Source organism: Dama dama, chromosome 22 (genome assembly GCF_033118175.1).
Source record: "Dama dama isolate Ldn47 chromosome 22, ASM3311817v1, whole genome shotgun sequence".
Lineage (NCBI taxonomy): Eukaryota > Metazoa > Chordata > Mammalia > Artiodactyla > Cervidae > Dama > Dama dama.
The window spans coordinates 37,527,029-37,548,747 of record NC_083702.1 but is presented as its reverse complement, the minus strand read 5'-3'; the positions used below and the strand labels follow the sequence as shown (position 1 = coordinate 37,548,747).

The 21,719-nt window shown below is 39.3% G+C and overlaps 1 protein-coding gene across 1 annotated transcript in view; it reads right to left on the bottom strand.

Annotated features, from left to right (window-relative positions):
- The window catches only part of CCDC91 (coiled-coil domain containing 91), a 374,289-nt gene extending 354,349 nt beyond the window's left edge, over window positions 1–19,940 (bottom strand). The window contains exon 1 of the mRNA XM_061125198.1: window positions 19,806–19,940. The gene's annotated coding sequence lies outside the window, so the exon portion shown is untranslated. The remainder of the gene's footprint in view (window positions 1–19,805) is intronic.
- Between the last annotated feature and the right edge of the window lie 1,779 nt (window positions 19,941–21,719).

Here is a 21,719-nt window from a genome sequence, read left to right as displayed (position 1 = left end):
AATCCAATTTGAGTTTATCTTTGTATATGGTGTTAGAGAACGCTCTAATTTCATTCTTTTCCATGCAGTTTTATAATTTTCCCAGCACCACTTGTTAAAGAGACTGTCTCTTCTCCATTGTATATTCTTGCCTCCTTTGTCACAGATTAACTGACCACTGGTGCATGGGTTTATTTCTGGACTTTCCATCGTATTCCACTGATTTATATTTCTGTCTTTATGCCAGTACCATACTGTTTGGTTACTGCAGCTTTGTAATTATTATTTTTATAATAATATATAATTTTAATATAGTTTATATTTTATACATGTACACACACACACATAAAAGAGACAGAGACAGAGAACTAGATTAAGAGGAACTGGCTCATAAGATTATGGGAGCTAAGAAGTCCTAAGATCCACAGCTGACAAGCTGGAAACCCAGGAGAACAGATGGTGCAGTTCCAGTCTGCATCCAAAGTGTCCAAGAGTAAGAGAAGACCAATTTCCCAGTTCAGGCAATTGGGCAGAAGTTCTGTCTTACTCAGCTTTTTGTTCTATTGGGCAATCAGCTTTACTCTGTCTAGTAATTCTAATGTTAATCTCACAAACACACTCAGAATAAAGTTTGATCAAATATCTTCAGCAAGCACTTCATCTGATCATGGTTCTTTACATGGTGGGGTGATCCAAACCGTCATTCCTGAGAGGCCTGGGACATTAGAAGACCTCCCTGAATTGGGTTGTTTTAGTTTTCCATTGACCTTAATCACAAGGCATGATAATACTAAAAGATGCCTTAAAAAACCTCCTGTATTTCAGTCATAGAGTTCCTTACCTCCACTGTGGAATATAAGTCTAATATCTCTTTGGTAGTCAGGATCAATCACCCTAGCCAACACAATAACTCCTTCTTTGCCTGTTGATTCAGAGGCATGAGAAGCCCAAAGTAGCTAGGCAGCAGTCTTAATTTCCAATTCAATGGAATCACTTCAAGTGAAAGCACTACTCTTTTTGGAACTAGGACCTATAAACTGGCAGAGCATAAAGTCATAGAAACAGAAACCAAAAATTTTGCTAATGGGTCACTAGGTGTAATAGGCAATAGTGCTGTGCCCATTTCCACCCCTTGATTCCTGGACCTGTGACCCTGGCTATGGGAAAAATAGCAACATATACTGTATGCTAATTCAAAGTATATACAACTTCTGGAGAACCTTGTCCCAGTCCTACAGGGTACTGACACCATAATAAGTTAATAACAAGTCTTCTGGAACCATAACTTGGTCTTCAAAAGGCCATTCCACCATTCTGTCAAGCCAGTTGCTTCAGGATGGTAGGAAACAAGGTGTGCAGTGCTGGGCTGGGCTGTGCCAAGTCACTTCAGTCGTGTCAGGCTCTTTGCGACCCTTCTGACCACAGCCCACAAGGAGCCTCTGTCCACGGGATTCTCCAGGCAAGAGTACTGGAGTGGGTTGCCGTGCCCTCCTCCAAATGATCTTCCTGACCCAGGGATCAAACCAGTATCTCTTATGTCTCCTGCACTGGCCGGCAAGTTCTTTCCCACAAGCACTACCTGGAAAGCCCAGGAAATAAGGTAAGACCAGTGAATTCCATGAGCGTGGGCTCACTGCTACACTTCTTTTCCTGTGAAGTGAGTTCCTTAACAGAAGAAACACTATGTGGAATACCATGGAGTGAATGAAGCATTCTATAATTCTAGAGATGACAGTTTTGGCAGAAGCACTGCATGTAGGGAAGGCAAATCCATATACAAACTAAGCATCTATTCCAGTAAGAACAAATCACTGCCACTTCCATGATGGGAGCAGTTCAGTATAACCAACCTGCCTCCGGTTAGCTGGCTAATCACCCACTAAGAATGGTGCTATATCAAGGATTCAGGGTTAGTCTCTGCTGATGACAGACTGGGCATTCAGCAGTGGCCATAGCCAGGCTGGCCTTGATGAGGAGAAGTCTATGTTGCTATGTCTATTTGTAACCTCCACCCTTGCCAGCACGGCCACTTTGCATATAAACCCACTAGACAATGACATAGATGACAGGGAAGAGGCTGACTGGTACCCAGAGAATGAGACAGTCATCCTAACCACTTGATTATGAAAATCCTCCTCTGCTGAGATCACTCTTTGGTCAGCATTCACATGAAATTCAAATATCTTCACTTTCCCCCCAACCCCATTCAAAGAAGTCTATCCACACTTCCCCAAATTTCCTTGTCACCAACATTCCAATGTTTCTCCCAAGTTCCTGACCATCCAGCCAAATGGCTGGCCATAGGCCATGAATCAGTGCACATCTGCATGTCTGGTCATTTATCCTTTCAAGCAAAGTGAACAACCAGGTGCCATGCCTGAAGTTCTATCCACAGGGAGGATTTCCCTTCACCACCGTCCTTCAGGGATGTCCCAGAAGTGGGCTGTACTACTGCAGTCAACCGCTTTCCTGGGCTGTGTGCATATCATGCAAAACCATCTATACACCAGGCTTTAATCTTCTCTTCTGTGGACGGATCTTAGCAAACTTTCCATGAGGCCACAGGTGTATGTACTCTGGAAAAAGAAGACACTGTAGCAGAGCAGGGACCATGGACATTTGGGCCACTTCTTCCACTTGTCTGTGCCTTGAAGGCCTGCTCAGGCCTGATCAGATATATACCACTTCTATTTGATAATGAAGTACTGCTATACACGCCCAACTTTATGAGTTGGTGGGTCAGATAACACTCATTTTATGATGAGCGGCTAAGGTGACATTGTAACTTGGTGGCCCATGATTATGCAATCAGTCTCTAAGGCCCAAATGTAGAACAACAGCTATTTCCAAGAAGCACAGTTATCCACAGAGGATGACAGGGCATTGGTTCAAAATCCAAAGGGCCTGCCCTATGATTCTCTGGTAGAAATCTGCCAAAGCTTCCAAACAGCATCACTATCCACCATTTACATTTGAAGGACCACTAGGTCTCCCAGATCCTATGGCCCAAGTGACAGAGCAGCTTGCACAGCAGCCTGGACCTTTGTCAGAGTCTTGGTCTTATTCTGGGTACCACTCAAAACTAGCAGCTTTTTGAGTCAGGAAACGGGCCAGAGCAAAATACCCCAAATGAGGACTGTGTTGTCTCTAAAGTCCAGAGATCCACTGAATGTTGTGCCTCTTTCTTGATTGTACGAGTGCCCAGATGCAGTAACTTATCCTTGTCTTAACCTTAGAAGTGATATCTCAAGATAACTCACACCACTGGACCCCTAGAAATTTCACTGAGGTAGGAGGCCCCTGAACTTTTTTATCAGATTTGTTTCTTACTCTCTGACACTAAAATGTCTTACTAACAAGTCTAATGTAGTTGGTGCTTCTTATTCACAAGGTCCAGTCAACATAATGTCCTCAATTTAATGGACCAGTGTGAACCAGGTGATTCACAGCCACACAAACTAAATTATGATGTAGAGCTGGAGAGCTGATATATCCCTGAGGTAGGACAGTAAAGGTGTATTGCTGGCCTTGCCAGCTGACAGCAAACATTTTCAGTTAGACCTTATTGACAGAAATGGAGACAAAGGTATTTGCCAGATCAACATCTGTACACAAGTCACCTGGGGATGTAGTAAACTGCTCCAGCAATAAAACCATATCTGGTATAGCAGCTGCAACTGCAATCACCACACGGCTAAGCTTATAATAATTCACTGTCATTCTCCAAGATCCATCTGTTTATGCACAGGGCAAACAGATCAGATGAATGGGGGAGTGGTGGGAATCACCGTCCCTGCATGTTTCATGTCCTTGATGATGGCACTAATATCTGCAATTTCTCCAGAAATGAGAAACTGCTTTCAGTTTACTATGTTGTTAGGTTGAGGCAATTATACTGTCTTCCATTTAGCCTTTCTCACCATAATCACCTTCATTCCACTGGCCAGGGAACCAATGTGGAGACTGCAATGGCTGCTGAGTGTATCTATTTCAACTATGCATCTGGAATTGGACAAAGAAACACAGGATGGACTTGGAGACCCACTAAGCCCACTGTGAGACAGATCTGAACTAAAACTTCAGTGATTACTTGACCTCCATAAGCCACTATGCGGACTGATAGACCAAAGGGACAATTTGGGTCTCTTGGAATTAGCATCAGTCCAGAGCCAATATCCACTAGTCTTTGGAAGGTCTGATTATTTCCTTTTCTCCAATGAACAATTACCCTGATAAAAGGCTGTAGGTCCCTTGGGGGAGGGCTGGGAGAAAGATTACCAGTATACACTTTGGCAGTGTACCAGAGTCCTTCTTCAAGGAGACCTTGCCTCCTCTTCACTCAAAGGATTCTAGGTCTGCAAAAATTCAAGTCTTAGAATTGACTGATGGGTCATGACTCTGTTTTTATGATTCAGGCTAGACTTAGGTTCACCTGACCTAGAACTTTTCTGCTTATACAGATCAAGTAAGAATTTAGTAGGCTCCTTATCTTTTCACTTCTAGGATCACCATAATCAACTAGCCAATACCACTGTTCTGCCTGAGTCAGACTATTATAACTGTCACTTTGACTCTGCGGTCCAAACCTGGTTCACCTTGCCTTTGACAGTTAGATGTCACAACTGGGCCCCTGTCACCCTGGAATTCATTTCCTCCCATTGCATTTAGGTTTCCCGATTCAGTGATTGCATTCCCACTGAAGCAATCACAGAACTCTTCAAGGATGCCGGGACTCCCCTCACAATTTATCTCTCATAATATTAGTAAAAGGTATGTCCTCCAGACCCTCCCAGTTTGGGTGAGCACTTCTTAAATGACAAATCCACTCTAATATTCCTATCTCCCTAAGCCTTTGAATCCCTTCCTTGACACGAACCAAAATAGGTAGATCCTGTGTTTCCAACTCACTCACTGTGCGCCACGTTTGGGTGCATATTTCAGTCAAACAGCCACACTAAATGCAGGAGCTCTGATTAGTGAGCCCATATACACAAATTCTGCCTGGTCCAGCTTTATATTCTTTTCATGATTATGCCATACCTCTAGTATCATTCTCACACATGTTCCCTGGATTTCTGTCTGTATAAATGAGAAAGCTCAGGTAGTTCTTTTGGAGTGTAGTACATTTCCCCGTAAGTCACACTTTGTACCTCATCTTTAGAAACCTGCTGGGATTTGAGTCTAGTCATAGATCTAGAAGAGTATAGGGGCAGGTCTTAAGGAGATCAGCACTGCCTTTTTTGGCAACTGCCTCTGAAGTAGCCATTAATGCAGAATTAATCCCTTCAGATCTCAGACAGTGGTGGAGAGCTACTCCCACAGGAGTGAGGCAGAGCCCCCAGTGAGGATGAGAAAGCCACCATCACTGAGCATGGGAAGGATGCTTCCACTGGCAAAAGTACTCATCAGCATTCAGGGGTTCAATGTGTCCAGCTTCATCAGGATCTTCCCTTGCATTCCTAGTATAACTTTCAGGACCCCATTACTTTTCAATCAGTGCTCTCTCTCTAATGTATCATTTACATTACTCTCACCTACTTGACTAGGGTCCTAGAAAATCAAGTGACATTTATTTCTGTATCTTCCAATGCCTAGTACAGAACCCTGAAATTATAGTCAGGGCTCAATAAAGATTTCTGTTGAGTTGAATTTTGCTTCTCACCATAGCTCAGTAGTCCATTATTTCGCTTTCATAAACTCAGTTTGACAGTCATTAAATCCTTGTTCATGCACCTATCAAAGGTCTTCATCTGCTAGTAGTGTCCTTTAACAGAAAACAGACCTGTTTACCAAAGAAACACATAAAGGACTTGCTTGCTCACATTTTTCTAAGATAATATAAAACTCTTCTAATCAAGGATTTTCATTTTTTCCTGAATTAAGGTACCAGTATCCTTGGCAGGATCATTTTTTTCCATCTGATTTTAACTTGTAATTTATTTTTTTCACTTTCATATGTAATAAGTAACTGAGTACCAAATTTATCTTAAAGACTTCTAAAATATACAGACACTAGCTCATCCAAAACAGAATTAAATGTGCATGTGGAAACAAAAATGTCTGAAGCACACAAAGCCTCTATAATTGGGTATATTCCTGACAAATCTGACATCATCTGAGCAGCGTTTGAAAAACTTTTCCTCTGTACCATTATGAAGATTAACTGAGCCATTAGCTAAAACTCCAGAGTTTTCTCACAAGGCAATCTAGGTACTCCCAATGTTTTTTTAATATATGCAATAGTGTCAAGATCCTACAGAAATGTCAACTGACAATATCTCTCCACTGAGTAAATATATAACCAAATCCAAAAAATGCTAGCTATTAGGTGCTGGCACTGACACCAGTAAGTTTTATTCACTTAAGTTCCATTCATTGTGTATAAGTATTTCTACATCTTAACCCCATGTTCTTATCAACTGTTTGAAGGCAACAATCAACCAAATCTCTTCTAAAACACTGAAAATAACATTCTTAATTATGACTCTCAGGTAGTACAAGATGACAAAATGCTAAGTCAGTGAGTTAAATGCTAGGGAAAAAATAATAAGTTCAGCTACCTTTAATTACTAAGGCATTAAAACTCCACAAGTACAAGTCTAAAGATTTTTCACCAAATTGAAAAAAAAAACAAAACCTGAGCTTCTACTTATCTTTCTTTACTAGAAAATCCCATTAACCAAGCACTATGTTCAGGCATAGCATACTGTAAGCATTCAAAAAATGTTTTCTTACTTTTTGTAATCATTTTGATAATTATATTAATTTTTTAAGCATAATTCACAAGCCCTAACAAAATATTTCCTCTATTTAAATTGACCCAATTATATAAGACAGAATGAAATAATTCCAAGTGTCCACACAAGACAAAGAACACAGAGTTTACATAAAGAGTTCACCAAAACAGAAAAACAGCAAGAAAAATAGTAACAATAAAAATATTAAAAACCTGGAGAGGAGAGAAAAAAATCTGATATCTGGAGTTGCCACACTACATATATATAATGTATTTTAAAATATATATACACAAAAGACACATATTTATAAATGTCTAGTTTTCAACAAAAATTATCATACATGCCAAGAAACAAGAACATAGAGCCCCTACACAGAGGAAAAAAAATGCAGTCAACAGAAATTTACTTGTGAGGAAACTCAGACATTAAACTTATTAGACAAAAATATTAAAATTCACAACTCTAATATGTTCAAATATAATGTCTCAAATCACTAAAGGAAACTGTGCCTAAATAAAGGAAAAATAATAACAATGTTTTACAAAATAAAGAATATTAATGAAAAGACAGGAGTTATAAAAATAAAACATATAAAATCCGGAGTTTATGTACAGGTCAGCAGTGGAGAGACAGACATAGAGAATAGACTTATGGACACGGGGAGAGGGGAGGAGAGGGTGAGATGTATGGAAACAGTAACATGGAAACTTATATTACCATATGTAAAATAGATAGCCAATGGGAATTTGCTGTCTGGCTCAGGAAACTCAAACAGGGGCCCTGTATCAACCTAGAGGGGTGGGGTGGGGAGGGGGATGGGAGGGAGGTTCAAAAGGGAGGGGATATATGTATACCTATGACTGATTCATGTTGAGGTTGACAGAAAACAACAAAATTCTGTAAAGCAAGTATCCTTTAATAAAAAAATAAATTTAAAAAAAAAATCTAGAGTTGAAAGTACACTGACTGAAATTTTAAAAAATCCACTTAAAGACCTCAACAGCAAATTATGAACTGATAGAAGAAAGAATTGGTGAATGTGAAGATAGGTCAATTGAGATTAACCAGACTGAGCAAAGAGCAAAAGGAAAAAGGATAAAGAAAACTTAACAAAGTATCAAAGACCTGTGGATAACCACCAAAAATACTAACGTATGCATAAGCATACGAGTTCCAGAAAACAAGGAGAGAAAGAAAGGGGCAGAAAGACTACTTAAGGAAATAATGCTAGAAAATTTCACAAATTTGATGAAAAACATTAATCTACATATCCAAGAAGTTCAACAAATTGCAAGTAGGATAAAATTAAAGAGACCCACACTTTAAGGTGTCATAATCAAACTTTCAAATGCCAAAAACAAAAAGAGAATCTTGTAATCAGCAAAATGGAAGCAACTCATCATGTACAAGCAATCAGTGATAAGATTTTTAACCTGACTTTTCATAAACAACCATGGAGGCCAGAAGGCAATGGGATGGCCCAAAGTGCTGAAAGAGAGACTTTCAACCAAGAATTCTACATCCAGCAAAACTAATATTAAAAAAAAAAAGAAAGAAAGAAAGAAAAAAAATGAAGGAGAAATTAACTTACTCGAAGCAAAAACAAAGAGAATTTATCACCAGGAGGTCTTATCTATGAGGAAGTCTAAAAGGAGTAATCAGGCTGAAATGAAAGAACCATACAAAGCGATTGAATCCTCACAAAGAAATAAAGACTACCGGTAAAGATAACTACACAGGCAAATATAAAAGACACAGGTAAATATAAAAATTGTCTTTTATATTCACCTATATAAATATAAAGGTATATTTTGGGCTTCCCTGGTGGCTCAGACAGTAAAGAATCTGCCTGCAATGTGGAAGACCTGGGTTTGATCCCTGGGTTGGGAAGATCCCCTGGAGAAGAGAATGGCTACCTACTCCAGTACTCTGGCCTGGAGAATTCCAAGGGCAGAGGAGCCTGGCAGGCTACATACAGTCCATGGGGTCAAAGAGTCAGAGACAGCTGAGCAACTTTCGCAAAAGGTATATTTGTAATTTTCTTTTTTCACCTATACAATTTATAAGACAACTGCATACAGAAAGACTGCAAATCTGTGTTGATGGGCATCAACGTAGAAAGATGTAATTTATGCAATAGTTGCACAACAAAGGAGAAGAAATGGAACTACATAGGAGCAAACTTTTTAAAAATTTGAGATTAAGTTGGTGCTAATTCAAAATGGACACCAAACAGACTGTTATAAAGTCATTAGTCGTAATCCCCAGGGCAATCACTAAAAAAGTAACTTAAACACAGTGAGAGAAGCAATAAAAGAATTCAAATGGCACACTAGAAAATATCTATTTAATACAACACAAAGCAGTAATGGGATTAAGGAACAGCAACAACAAAAACACTTAAAAATATACAGAAAACAAATCCTAGGTTGGTGCAAATGTAATTGCAGTTTTTGCTTGTAGAAATTTGCCATTTGATATTGGAATACATCCTTAAAGAAATGTGGTTATATTAAACATCATTTTAATGTGCACTTCTTTATTTTTTTTTTCTACTGACTTATTACTTGCTGTTTATTTTATATTTACTTTAGACTAGGGAACTGATGTTAGACAAAAAGTAAATTCAAGCAATTTTCTTATCTGAGTTCAAAATGGGAGGTAAAATAGCAGAGACAACTCACAGTATCAACAATGTATTTGGCCCAGGAACTTCTAACAAACATACGGTGCAGTGTTGGTTCGAGAAGTTGTGCAAAGGAGATGAGAGCCTTGAAGATGAAGAGTGTAGTGGCCAGCCACTGGAAGTTGACAACAACCAATTGAGAGACATCATCAAAGCTGATTCTCTTACAACTACAGGAGAAGTTGCCCAGGAACACATCAGCCACTGAGTTGAGTCCTTTGGCATTTGAAGCAAATTGGAAAGGTAAAACAACTCGGTAAACAGGTGCCTTGTGAACTGACGGCAAATCAAAAAAATCATCCTTCTGAAGAGTCATCTTCTCTTATTCTACACAACAATGAACCATTCCTTGATTGGACGGTGGCATGCAAAGAAAAGTGGATTTTATACGACAACCAGCACCAACCAGCTCAGTGGCTACACTGAGAAGAAACTCCAAAACACTTCCCAAAGCCAAACTTGCACCAAAAAAAAGGTCACAGTCACTATTTGGTGATCTGCTGCCAGTCTGAACAACTATAGCTTTTTGAATCCCAGAGAAACCATTACGTTTGAAAAGTATGCTCAGCAAATCATTGAGATGCACCAAAAACTGCAATGTCTGCAGCACGCACTGGTCAACAAAGAGGGCCCAATTCTTATCCATGACAACACCTGACCACACACGCACAACCAACGCTTCACGAGTTGAATGAATTGGGCTACAGAATTTTGCCTCATCTACCATATTCACCTGACCTCTCATTAACCAACTACCACTTCTTCAAACATCTGGACAACTTTTTGCAGGGAAAATGCTTCCACAACCAGCAGGAGGCAGAAAATTCTTTCCAAGAGTTCATCAAATGCCAAAGCACAGATTTTTATGCTACAGGGATAAACAAATCTATTTCTCATTGGCAAAAATGTGTTGGTTGTAATGGCTCCTATTTTGATTTAAAAAGATGTACCTAAGCCTAGTTATAATGATTTAAAATTCATGATTCGAAACTGCAATTACGTATGTACCAACTTGACAGTAAAATGGCAAGTATAATCCCTATCTTATCAGCAATTATCTTAAATACACATGTGTTAAACAACCTGATCAAAAGGCAGAAACTTGCAGAATGAAGAAAAAGCATGATCCAACTACGTACTGACTACAAGATGCCCTAGATTCAAAGACACAAGTACAATATTGCACACCAGTAGCACATGAAGTATAACTGAATACTTTATAATCAATATGCAGAATGATATACTATAACAATCCACAGTTTGGAGCATCCATTTCTTAAGAGTTTGTAAGTCAAACAAAAATCTGATTTTCATTCATCCAACATGTAGTTTTTTAGTAATATTCATGTAAACCTCTAAGTCTATCAGAGAAGCACACACATATTAATGAATCTTGCATAACATAGCCTGTCTTTCTACAATTGCAGAAGTTTTGAATTCTTATAATACAAAAGTAAAACATCTTGAAATGATCATGTAGACCCTCCTCTATCACAAAATTGGACACAACATTAAAGGCAATTTGGCTGGCTTCTTCACTATCTATGCCTGCTTTTGGTAGGAGGTGCACATGGTCTATGTTAGCAAGGCTGGCAAAGGGGGAAGAAAGACAGTCTTCCCTAAATACCACTTCATGGAAAAAGTGATTTCACACTTTACAAAACAGTGGTTTCTTCATTAATATAATTAGTCTATATGAATATATGTGTTCAACAGCATTATGTAAATGCCAAAATGTTCATACACTTCTAAGGATAAAAGGTTTACTAGAATTATAACATGCTGCATTTTAAAGTAGCTAACATTACTTCTGATCTTCATCTAATAAACCTGTGACTTAAAAATAATCTTCTCCTTTCAAAATTTTAAAATTATTATATTCTCTACTAGTGACAATAAATGTTATCTCTAATTCTTTAAGTAAAACTACAGCATATAGCTAACAACAGTCTTTCTACTCCTTATTGGAGACTTGACAGGGAAGGGAAGAGGATACAGGGCAAGAAATGTCTAAAATAATTTAAAATTAGACAATATAAAAGGAAATAAATATAATATAAATTTCTATTTGGACATTTTAGAATTAACTGAAACTGTCTCATGTTGATTTATTAAACTGCTTAATGAGCTTATTCTACAAATTAAAATAAGACCAATCCAGAACAAACAGAATATAGACAAAATGCTCACATGAACTCCATATTGGTATTGGAGTCTACAAATAAAAACAGTATACAAAATAGACTTGTGATCAATCCAACTCTACCACTCACTGTTGATACAACCTTGAATAACATTGTTCACCTGTCTGAAACTCAGTTTCCTCACCTATTAAATGGGGAAAATACTACTTACCTACAACAAAAGGTTCTGGTTGGAATTCAATAAAACAACATACATAAAGGATTTCTGCATGATATCGAACACAAGATTTCTACAATCCTTATCAAAAGAACTTGAGCGTTTACATTACACAAAATGCATCAGGAATTTTATCTAGATCACTGGCAGCAAAATAATAATGTGGAAGGAAAAGTCATTTACTTATTGCACATGCTAAACCTATAAAATAAATGATATAAACTAGATAAATCTAATAAACTGAGTTTCTGAAATCCTAGGAATCTATCTTGAAACAATGCTCAAAAAACTCAACAATATTAACTGCCACCTTTCACTCCAAAATTTATTGCAAATAAAGATCCAGGCAGATAAATTCTGGGAATATAAAATTAAACAAGGGGGCAGTGTATATTAAGAATTTGAAAAAAGTTTATGCGTTTTGAGTAATAATCACTTTTTAAAAAATCAACTAAAAGAATTTTATCAGAATTATGCACATAGACTTAATATTAATTCTAATTGGGAAAACAATCATCCAAATGACAAATCAAGAACATACAAGTCAAATTTTCAAGAAATTCATGATGTAGTAAACAATGAGTGTAATGTTTAGTGAAAAGGAGAAAATATGACAATATTTACAACTTTGTTTTTTAAATGTTTTCAAAATAAAAACAAACAAACAACAAAAAAAAAAAAATGCCAGCAAAACACAGCAAGAATTATGTCATACTAATAGAAATGGATTAATTCTTTTCTTTACAGGCTTATTTCTCAGTTTTCCATTCTAATCAACTACAATTTCCACAATCAAAAAAATACAAAATTCACTTATGATTTTTAAAAAATTTTCACTAGAAGTTAAAGAAAATTTCCTCAATTTGATGAGAATTGTATTTACAAAAAACCAATAGCTAACTACTTTGTGGTAAAAGATAACATACTTTCCCCACTAAGACGAGAATTAAGGCAAGGATGTCAGCTCTTACTTGTCCTGTTTAGCCTCATCATGAAGGTCCTAGCCAGCATAATGAAAAAATGAAATAAATAAAATAAAAGGCAAATAGGAAAATATGAACTAACTAAAATGGTCTCTACTGACAGACAAGATTGTTTACACAGAAAATTCCGAAGAGTCTATAAAACCTACTAGTGTGAGTGAATTTATTAACAAGGTTGAGAATTCAGGGTCAAAATAAAGTATCAATTTATTTATATAAATAATTGTAAATTGAAATTTTTAAAAAGAATACCATTTACAACAGCACCAAATAACATGAAACAGTTAGACACATTTTTTTTAAATATGTGTTAAAGTTTTATGCTAAAAGCTTAAAATATTAATGAGAAAAATCAAGGCTTTATTAACAGATTAGAAACCATTCAGATGTCAATTTTTTTCAAGCAAAATTATAACTTCAGTGTGTCCAGAATCAAAATTCCAGGATGCTTTTTTATAGAAATAGGGTGATTCTACAAACATATATGGAAAGAAAGAGCTAGGATACCCAAAACAATTAAAAAGAAAAAAAAAAAAAATGGGACGACTCAGACTTCCTAATTTCAAAACAAAACCACAAAGTTACATTAATGAAGACAGTGTAGTTTTGGCCAAAGGAAAGACACATGGAATGACAGAACAGAACTGAGAGTCTAGGAACATATCTACACATAGAGTCAATTGATTTCTGACAAAGGTGCTAAGAAATTTTACTGAAGAAAGGATAGTAAGGGTAGTCTTTTCAACAAGTGTTACTGGACAAATTAGGTGTCCACATACAAAAAAAGAAGAGAGAGAGAGAAAGAACTTTGACACATATCTTGTACTACATACAGAAATGAATAAAAGGCTGATCAAAACAGATCACAGACCTAAAGGTAAAATCTAAAACTATAAAAGTTCTAACAGAAAACACAGGGGAAAAAAAAAAAACTGTATCTCTGCGTTAGTCAAAATTTTCTAGATAGGACACAAAAGAACAAATCACAAAAGAAAAAAAAATGATAATGTGGACTTCTTCACAATGTACAACTTCAACTCTTTGAAAGACACAATCAAGAAAATAAAAAGACAAACCACAGACTGAAAGAAAATATCTGTCAACATATATGTGATAAAGGAATTGTATCCAGACTTTTTACAACTCAGAAAACAGACCAGAGATTTTTAACAGATACTTCACAAAAGAAAACACACAAGATAGCAAATGACAGCAAACAAGCACATGAAAAGATGCTCAACATATTGCTGGGCTTAGTTCTCAGTCGTGTCCAACTCTTTGCAACCCCATGGACTGCAGCCTGCCAGTCTCCTCTGTCCATGGGGATTCTCCAGGCAAGCATACTGAAGTGAGTTATCATGCCCTCCTCCAGGGGATGTTCCCAACTCAGGGATCGAACCCAGGTCTCCCACATTGTAGGCAGATTCTTTACCATCTGAGCCACCAGGGAAGCTCAACATGTTAGCTGATAGGAAAATTCAAACTAAAATATCATTGAGATAGCACTAAACATCTATTAGAATAGCTGAAATTAAAAGTAAAATGAAAAATGCTGACCAGCACGTGGAGAAAATGGAAGCATCAAACAATGCTGGCAATTTCTTATCTTTGGTAATTTGTTTTAAAGTGAACATTTGCCACGGGATCAGAGAATCATACTCCTAGAAATTTAACCAAAAGATGTGAAAGCATATATATACACAAAGACCCACAGAAGAATATACAAAGAAATGTACATGAACGTTTATAGCGGCTTCACTCCTAAATGATATACACTGGAAACAGCCTAAATATCCATCAACTGGTGAAAAAATAGACTGTGATGTAGACATAAAATGAAACAGGCAGTCAGTTGAGTCACTCAGTCGTGTCCAACACTTTGCAATCCCAAGGATTGCATCATGCCAGGCTTCCCTGTCCATCACCAACTCCCAGAGTTTGCTCAAGCTCATGTCCATAGTTGGTGACTATGGACAACCATCCATCTCATCCTATGTCGTCTCCTTCTCCTCCTGCCCTCAATCTTTCCCAGCATCAGGGTTTTTTTCAAATGAGTCAGTTCTTCACATCAGATAACCAAAGTATTAGAGTTTCAGCTTCAACATCAGTCCTTCCAATGAACATCCAGGACTGATTTCCTTTAGGATTGACTGGTTGGATCTCCTTGCAGTCCAAGGGACTCTCAAGCGGCTTCTCCAATACCACAGTTCAAAAGCATCAATTCTTCTGTGTTCAGCTTTCTCTACAGTCCAATTCTCATATCCATACATGACTACTGGAAAGCCCATAGCTTTGACTAGACAGACCTTTGTCAGCAAAGTAATGTCTCTTTTTTAATACGTTGTCTAGGTCATAACTTTTCTTCCAAGAAGCGTCCTTTAATTCCATGGCTGCAGTCACCATCTGCAGTGATTTTGAAGCCCAGAAAAATAAAGTCTGTCACTGTTTCCATTGTTTCTGCATCTATCTGCCATGAAGTGATGGGACTGGATGCCATGAACTTCGTTTTCTAAATGTTGAGTTTTAAACCAGCTTTTTCATTCTCCTCTTTCACTTTCTTCAAAAGACTCTTCAGTTCTCCTTCACTTTCTGCCAAAACAGGGGTATCATCTGCGTATCTGAGGTTATTGATATTTTTGCCAGCAGTCTTGATTCCAGCTTGTGCTTCATCCAGCCCTGCATTTCTCATATGTACTCTGCATAGAAGCTAAATAAGCAGGGTGAGAATATACAGCCTTGACATACTCCTTTCCTGATTTGGAACCAGTCCATTGTTCAATGTGTTCAATGTCTGGTTCTAACTGTTGCTTCTTGACCTGCATACCAATTTCTCAGAAGGCAGGTCAGGTGATCCGATATTCCCATCTCCTGAAAAATTTTCCACAGTTTGTTGTGATGTACACAGTCAAAGGCTTTGGTATAATCAATAAAGCAGAAGTAGATGTTTCTCTGGAACTCTCTTGCTTTTTTGATGATCCAACAGATGTTGGCAATTAGATCTCTGGTCCTCTGCCTTTTCTAAATCCAGCTTGAACATCTGGAAGTTCACAGTTCACGTAATGTTGAAGCCTGGCTTGGAGAATTTTGAGCATTACTTTACTAGCGTGTGAGATGATTGCAATTGCGCAGTAGTTTGAGCATTCTTTGGCACTGCCTTTCTTTGGGACTGGAATGAAAACTGACCTTTGCCAGTCCTGTGGCCACTGCTGACCAAACTTACTGGCATATTGAGTGCAGCACTTTCACAGCATCATCTTTTAGGATTTGAAATAGCTCAACTGGTATTCCATCACCTCCACTAGCTTTGTTTGTAGGGATGCTTCCTAAGGCCCACTTGACTTCGCATCCCAGGATGTCTGGGTCTAGATGAGTGATCACACATCATGGTTATCTGGGTCATGAAGACCTTTTTTGTATAGTTTTTCTGTGCATTCTTGCTACCTCTTCTTAATATCTTCTGCTCCTGTTAGGTCCATACCATTTTTGTCCTTTATTGTGCCCATCTTTGCATGAAACGTTCCCTTGGTATCACTAATTTTCTTGAAGAGATCTCTAGTCTTTCCCATTCTACCATTCAATATCACAATAATCCAAGTTTATGCCCCAACTAGTTATACTGAAGAAGCTGAAGTTAAACAGTTCCATGAAGACCTATAAGACCTTCTAGAACAAACAGCCAAAAGAGATATCCCTTTCATCATCCCTTTCAACTGGAATGCAAAAGTAGGAAGTCAAGAGATACCTGGAGTAACAGGCAAATTTGGCCTTGGAGTACAAAATAAAGCAGGTCAAAGGCTAACAGAGTTTTGCCAAGAGAATGCACTGGTCATAAGAAACACCCTCTTCCAACACCACAAGAGAAGACTCTACACATGGACATCACCAGATGGTCAATACCAAAATCAGACTAATTATTTTCTTTGCAGCCAAAAATGGAAAAGCTCTATACAGTCAGCAAAAACAAGACTGGGAGCTGACTCTAGCTCAGATCATGAACTCCTTATTGCCAAATTCAGACTTAAATTGAAGAAAGTAGGGAAAACCACTAGACCATTCAGGAATGACCTAAATCAAATCCCTTATGATTATACAGTGGAAGTGACAAATAGATTCAAGGAATTAGATCTGACAGACAGAGTGCCTGAAGAACTATGGGTGAAGGTTCGTGACATTGTACAGGAGGCAGTGATCAAGAAAAACAAAAAAAAAAAGAAAAACAAAAAAAAAAAAAGGCAAAATGGTTGTCTGAGGAGGCCTTATAAATAGGTGAGAAAAGAAGAGAAGCTAAAGGCAAAGGAGAAAAGGAAAGATATACCCATTTAAATACAGAGTTCCAAAGAATAGCAAGGAGAGATAAGAAAGCCTTCCTCAGTGATCAAGGTAAAGAAATGAAATAGTTACTCAGCAATAAAGCAAAAAAGGGCAAAGCACTGCTACATGCACCAAAATGGATGAATCACAAAAGCCTTAACTGAAAGACACCAGAAAAAAAATTTTATTTGTTGTATGAGTCTGTTAATATAACACTCCAGAAAAGATAAAGCTATACGGATAGGGAACAGATCAGTGGTTGCCTGATTTACCACTGAGGGTAGGAAACCAACTACAAAGGAGCATGAGGGAACTTTTTGGAATGATAGAAATGTTCTATGTCTGGATTGTGGTGGTGGTTATATGAATATTGTGCATGTGTCCGTTTAAAGAACAAGATACTAAGGGATTGTTTTTACCTATAAACAATACCTCAATAAGCCCACATTTTAAAAAACAGAGGACATGCTCTTTTGAGAACTATGTTGTTGTTCTTGTTTAATTGCTCAGTCACGTCTGACTCTTTGCAATGCATGGACTGTAGCCCACCAGACTCCTCTGTCCAAGGAATTTTCTAGGCAAGAATACAGAAATGGGATGCCATTTCCTTCTCCAGGGAATATTTGCCACCCAGAGACCAAGTCCCAGTCTCCTACATTAGAAGGTGGGTCCTTTACCACTGAGCCACCAGCGAAGCTTTGAAAAATATGTTTCAAATTAAATGACAACCCATCTAAATGGGTATTGGGGTGGAGGAGAAACAAAGGGGGAAACAAAAAACTCTCAGAAATATTACAAATCAAAAAACTGATTTATCATTAGTAAGAAGAAACACATTGATACAAAAAATTACTCCAGTGTGTCCTTTTTATTGTTCTCATTGTTTAGACAGAAAATAAGATTTGATGAGTTTCAAGAAAGACCAAAAGTCACAAGTAACAGATTGATAAAGGAGGCACAGTGATTACAAGCTAAAATTTGGAAACACTCACCTAAACATGCCCTTCCCAAGTTACTGATAAAAACGACCTCATCCAACCGAATGCACTTCCACCCCAATTTCTACTATGAAGAACAAGACAATAAACATAGTTTTCTTTATTCATAACCATCCTATATACTTTACAATCGTATATCTATAGCTAGGAATACAAGATAAAATGCCTCTAACTAGGCAAGTTCCTATTTGTCCTTTTAAGCTTCAGACTAGCTACTTGGTAACCATCTATCTTCTTTTTTTCCCCATTGCCACCAAAAAAAAAAAAAAAATGCTGTCTAAGATGACTTTCTGCAGTTTCTAATAAAACAGGAGTTTTGAGCTGATCACTCCAATAAGAAGATACATTTTTCCATTTAATAAAAGTTAGGTAAATTGTAACTTTCACCACTTTGTTTTCTTTATGTTTATTCCATTTGGCGTGTACTGTTGCTGGGAAACCAGTTAATAAGATTTCCCAACTCACTGAACAACCTCCTAGCCAGCCTGCAGGACACCAAACTTTGTAACCAGGGCAATTCTCTACCACACAGCTTACTCACTCGCCAGCACTATACAGGTGCACTCTCTGGCATCCTCCAACTCCATTAACCTTACAGGTACAGTAGTGCTAATCCCTCAAAGCAACAGAAACTGCAGCAGAAAGCAAATGAGATAAAGGATACAGGTCTCCGATGGCAGAGAATAACGCGAATTTATTGCCAGTCCCCGTCATCCCACCCAACTAAATATTCTGGGAATTAAATTGTAGGGTGAAATGTTAACTCATCCCCCTGTGACAAGATGAAACGTCAGCCCACCCCCAATCATCAGCAGGAATGCAACATCCAAAATGCCGTCCAAAAGCCTTCGTCCAACGACCGCCCAGATAAATATTTAACGAGTAAGGTGGGCATCAGTTCCTGTACAGTTCAGAGGGGAGATAAGGAGAAAAAGAGTCCTCATTCCTAAGTCGCCGCTGAATCACCTACAGCTGTGGTCAGAACTTGACCCTGCAGGAAATCAGGCTGTGCCCCAACTCTCATCAGGGAAGCAAGGGAGAGTAGGAGCAGCAACATCATCCTACCAAAAAAAAAAAAAACCCACTCAGCGCTGCTTTATTTAATAGAGTTCCCATTCCTTCAAGTGAAGCCAAACATAGGTTTTACGTCCAAAGCTTTGCTCCGCAGTACGCAACAAGGGCAGATGGAAGAAACATCTTTATTGTGGGAGAAGGGGCGCACTGAGGGGATGAAGGACGCCTAACCACTTGGAAAGTTACCAGCCACTGCCTTCACCCTGAAATGCTACTTTTATTGCAGCCTGTGGCCCAAAGTAACGACAAGGAAATGTGACTGACTGACGGATCCTGTTGTGCTTAAGTCAAAGGGAAAACAGAAACCAGGCGCGATGGGTGAAAACTCGGCAAGGATCAAAGTCACCGTTCAAGGGAGATTTGGTGACAGTAATCACGTGTACTTGTGCGTAGACTTCCGAAAACAGTAGGTTCTGGAACATGCAGGGGCAGAAATTTGCCGGCGAGGGCAAGCACGGGTAGACACCGCCCGCTGGGGAGCGAGGCTCAGCTCCAGCCCGCGGCGGGTCACGCCCCGTGACTCCCCGGCCGAGACCTCCCCGGGCCGGGGCCGGACCCGCCGGTGGCGGAAGCCCGGCCGCGCTCCCCGCCCTTGCCCAGGCCGCCTCAGGGCGCGCCGCCGGCCTCGTGCCGCCCGGGCCCCAGACCCAGGCCCAGAAGGCGAGCGTCCGTTTACCTGCGCCCCAGCTCTCGCCGCTGCCGCCTGCCGCCACTGCCACCTCGGCCGCGCTGCTCCCCCCACAGCGCAGGTGAGCCACCCCCAGCACACAGCCGCGCACGCGCACCCGGGCGCGACCCAGACCCCGGGGACTGCGGCCCCGGCACACGCGCTGGGACCGCGCACTCACCACCCGGCTTCCAGAGCCTCTGCCCCCGGAAGTTGATTTCCGCCAAGGCCCGCCCAACTCCGCGCCTGTCACTCAACGCCCACAGGCGCGTCACGTCTGCCCAGGCCATGCGCGAGCCCCAGGCCCCATCTTCCGAGGCCCGCCACTCTTGGCTCCATGTGGTCGTCAGAGCGCTTCCGTGTGAAACAGGTTGACTCAGGCGCTACCTCCTGTTGGTTACAGCTTCTTGTTCACTTGAATGACAGACCCTGTTTCTCTGCCTACCCCATACAAGTCAAACCATCCCTGTAATGGCACCCCTGTCTAGGACTTTGTAGGACTGGTCCTGAGAAGAGCGGGCCCTGATTTCTTAACCACCTCCAAGCAGAGTACCCTAAATACTGGAACTGAGTTAAGTGCTCAAGAAAAGAGTGGATTAGACAGCGTCTCCTCTTGACCATCAGAACTCTGAAAACACCGGGTTGCAGTCAAGCCCAGAGCCTCTCCAGACCACTGCTGCATGACTCCAGCCAAAGAGCTCTCCTCTAGAATTAACGTCTGTTCTTGTCTTTATCTCCACACCACAGCGATCTGTACATGCCATCTCTGTTCAAAGGAAAATCTGTTTTCACCTGCCAAGGTACCCCCTGTTTTCCAAACCTTCAAATAGTTTCTCCTAAAGAAAACAGAGAATGACAAAACTGACCATTTTATTTGAAAACAAGCATGGTTATATAAAGTTGTTTTGTTGTTGTTGTTCCATTTCAGATCTAACCTAGGTCTCCCACATTGCCAACAGATTCTTCACCATCTGAGCCGCTAGGGAAGACACCCACAGTTATATAGATTTTTTTTTTTTTTTTAATAAAGATTCTTCCAATTTTGACGTAATAAGGATTTGTTGATGTTTAGCCACTGAGTCGTGTCTGACTCTTTGCAACCCCATGGATTGTAGCCCACCAGGTACCTCTGTCCATGGGCTTTCCCACCAAGATAACTGGAGTGGGTTGCCATTACTTTCTCCAGTGGATCTTCCCCATCCAGAGATCAAACCTGTGACTCTTGCATTGACAGGTGAATCCTTTACCACCGAGCCACTAGGAAAGCCAAGAGGGATTTGGGAAACACTTATTTAATAATTTTTTAATGTTACTACTGAGCCAGGTTGGAACAACCCAGAAGAGGACAAGAAACACTCAAGATTTTTGCCTTCAAGGAGTCAACAGCCAAATAAGAAAAACATGTAGCCTGGGAATTTGATCATTAGTGTCTGGAAGATTGATGATCATTGTATAACAGGCATTCTTTAACGTTTTAAACTTTAACATTTTGGAGATAATTTTTCTCATCTTTCCATTGAAGAAAAGTGGATCAAGCCTGTAATCATCTCTGCTTTTTATTGGAGGTGGAAAATGTCAGCAAAGAATCCTAACAATCAGTTTTCCAGTAATTGCAGGCTCAAGGGGTTAACAAACAGTTTCAATATCAAGCACGGATGTTACCTCTTATGTACCCTTCTTTTCCTGTCCACCATCCTAGGTGTGTGCAAAGCCAACATTTCTATTATAAGAAATAGGATACTTTCTTGTGCATTATTTGTTTACCTGTGTACTGGACCACCAAGTCAAGGACCACTTCTTATTTGAACATCTTTTAGTCTACTTTTCCTTTATCTTTTATATTTTGCAATATAGCACAATGTCTAGTGATTAGAAGAAAGAATTTAATGAATGTTTCTTAAGCTGAATACATACAATTATCTT